This window comes from Mastomys coucha, unplaced genomic scaffold (assembly GCF_008632895.1).
Source record: "Mastomys coucha isolate ucsf_1 unplaced genomic scaffold, UCSF_Mcou_1 pScaffold23, whole genome shotgun sequence".
NCBI classification, from domain to species: domain Eukaryota; kingdom Metazoa; phylum Chordata; class Mammalia; order Rodentia; family Muridae; genus Mastomys; species Mastomys coucha.
The window spans coordinates 27,909,941-27,913,179 of NW_022196906.1; the positions used below are offsets into that span (position 1 = coordinate 27,909,941).

A 3,239-nucleotide genomic window follows, 5' to 3' on the forward strand; every position below is an offset into this window, starting at 1 on the left:
CAATAGGAGGAGAGGAGCTCGGCCCTGTGAAAGTTCTGTGCCCCACTGTAGGGGAATGCCAGGGCCAAAAAGTGGGAGAGGGCGGGGTGGCAGGCATGGGGAAGTAGGAGGCCACAGGAGTTTGTTTTGGTTGTTTTTGTTTGTTTCTTTGTTTTTTGGAGGGGAAACTGGGAATGGAGAAATTTACATGTAAATAAGGAAAATATCTAAAAAAAAAAAAAAAAGAATCAAATTGATCCCTGGGGTCAGAGAGACTGGTCTATCCACATTCCTAGCACAGGAGCTGCAAAGAGTGGGCCAGCAAAGAGAGAATGCTTTGTTAATTGCTGCATGTGATTAAATACCTAGCGTTCTACCCTTCAGTGGACTCAGCATCTCATCATCATTACAGCAATGATGTCTGTGCTGCAAGAAGGCATTCTTCAACATTTCATTACCCTGAATCGGGCCTCTGTAGCTGAGAAGCATAGGTGAGCATCCCCACATAGGAAGTACCTTCTCCAAAATGACCAATTCTTCCAGGCCCACAGAAGGGCACAGCTGGCCTCTTATTGTTGCATTTTATTACTCTTGTCATCACCATCAGCATCTCAAATGGACTAATTAGTCACAATGTGCGAAGCATAAAGTGATGTCCCGGCCTGGAACCTGGTGATAAAATGGCATCAACGGCAGGAGTATGCTCTCAGGACAGCATTTCCTGACTAATAGAAATATCTCATGAAGGCATGGGACTAGACTGTAGTGATAAAAACAGGTTCCTCATGATTTATCTCCCAAGAGCCCCCAATAATTTCTGAGACCCTAATTTTTTTTTCAGATTAGCAGCTGTGGCCTTTTCTGAGCTTGTGCCCAGCATGAAGGTTTCCAGACAATTAGAGTACCATGCATTTGCCACTTGGATCAACACTGTCGATTCCATTAAGGTGTACTAGACATTCTGGTATTGTTGGTTTCTTTCCTGTACTTCTGCTTTCAAACCTCTGCAGATACTGTGCAAGGAACCTGTTAAGTGGTCCATTGTAGGAGAATTTATGTAAGCCTCACTCCCTCACTCCTATGAGCTTAAGTATCAGAGTGAACAACACCATGGGTCCACAGAAATAAGCCTTTATGTAAGGCTTAAAAGGAAACCCTACTGATAGTGGCAATGTGAAGATCTGCTATGGGTCCTGCTTCAACCAAGAGCTTTGTCACCTTTGCATATAATGTCCACTCTAGTTTACCCTTTTCACTGAAAAAAAAAAAAAAAAGATCATGGAATCTTTTCCTTTCTTCCTCATCTCTGCTGCTTTCTTGTATTTCTTCCTCTTTCAATTCCTCTTTTTCCTTCTTCCCTTTCCTTCCATTCATTTTTCTCCCTTCTTTCCCTGTTTTACCCCTCCCCCTCCACCACAGAACAAAGGTCAGTGACATCACAGAGACATCACAGAGAACTTAGACTCCCCCAGATCCATTTGAGGATGTCCTGAGTATTCAATGGACCACAGGTTCTAAGGATACCTCTGTGGGTCTTTCAGTGTCTTATATCTTTCTAGAAATTAAGGAAAACAAGAAAAAAATACTTAACATTACAAATGTTCATTAGTGAGCCTATTGGTGGTGCATGCCTGCAATCTCAGCTGCTTGGGAGGCTGTGGCAAGAGTATCACTAGTCCAAGCCTAGTCTGGGAAACAAAATGAATTCAAAGTCACCTTTGGCAACTCTGTAAGAAAAAAAAAGTGATCTAGGTATGTGGCTCACAGATAAATCACATTCATTGTCCTCAGTTCAATCCATAATATTGAAAAGGCATATTTATTAAGGTGTAATTCAGATGTACTAAACAATCATATGTAACCAACACCATAAGTAAGCTACAGGCTGACTATCCTCAAACCTGGAAATTTCCCTGTGCACTGATTCAGTCTCCTCTTCTCTTACCCTCCTCTTGGACACAGATTGACTCCAGCTTTTTCTCTAAAGTTTAGTCTTTTTTGAATGTCATATAAATTGACCCATACAGTAGGTAGCCTTCTGTGTTTGGCTTAACTCACTTCAAATTACAAAGCATAATGCTTCTTAAAATTTTTTTCTGAGTGAAAGTATAAAAAAAATGAGAGTTACTATATGAGTTTGTCACCTGAGACAGATATGAAAGGTAATATTTGGAGGTCTGTTCCTAAAGTTTGTCATCAATTTAATAAAAAAGCTTATAACTTTACTAAGGAGAATAGTTTCCTATGTATATATATTCTTATATGTATCAATAATTTATGCATTTCCCTATCAAGAAGTATTTAATCTCATAGAAGAATCATAAATATTCTTAATTCCTCAATAAGGCATTTTGTATTTGGGTTTATTATTATTATTATTTTAGCTTAACATAGATACAAACAGAAGCAAGAGATTCTTCAAATTTCCTCCAGAAAATCTTCTTCATCTCCCACAAGTATACGGCTTTAGTCAAACTTACATTTATTAAGAACCTATAGACTCTTCTTCGCCTGCTTGCCTTGTGGGACTGAGCAACCATTAGATACTTGGATTTCATTCACAGCTGTTGCTGACCATTGTTGGGGAGTTGGACTACACAGACTAGGAAGCTTCACTCCCAGGTGCTCTGACACACCCAGGATCAGAGGTGAGAAGGAACCAACATCTGTCCCAACACTGGGAGTAACTGGGACTAGTAGGACCAGGCACACAGAAACTCCGCCAGCCCATTGACTTGGTTCCTTCTGGTCTGTCTTGGTTAATGTTCTGAGCAGACCTTGGGCACAAGCTCTACAGCCAGTCCCACAACACACAGAGAAAGCCACACTCCCAGGTGATCTAACAAGCCCAGGATCCCAGGATCCCAGAATCACAGGATCACAGAGACAACTTGACTCTGAGGAGTGCTGACACAACTAGGATCACAGGAAAGACAGGCTCCAGTCAGATTTAGCAAGGGCAGGTAGCACTAGAGTTAACCAGATGGTGGGGGGCAAGCGTAAGAAAATAAACAACACAAACCAAGGACACTTGCCATCATCAGAACCCAGTTCTCCCACCATAGCAAGTCCTGGACACACCATCACACCGGAAAAGCAAGATTCAGATCTAAAATCACTTCTCATGAAGATGATACAGGACCTTAAGAAAGACATAAATAGCACCCTCAAAGAAATACAGGAGTACACAGATAAAGAGCTAGAAGCTCTTAAAGAGGAAACACAAAAATCCCTTAAAGATCTACAGGAAAACACAATCA

General features: G+C 41.2%; 1 long non-coding RNA gene across 1 annotated transcript in view; it reads right to left on the reverse strand.

The window, feature by feature from the left end:
- The window catches only part of LOC116073567, a 6,903-nt gene extending 6,230 nt beyond the window's left edge, over nt 1-673 (reverse strand). The window contains exon 1 of the long non-coding RNA XR_004111874.1: nt 496-673. This is a non-coding gene — a long non-coding RNA (uncharacterized LOC116073567). The remainder of the gene's footprint in view (nt 1-495) is intronic.
- Nucleotides 674-3,239: the final 2,566 nt, after the last annotated feature.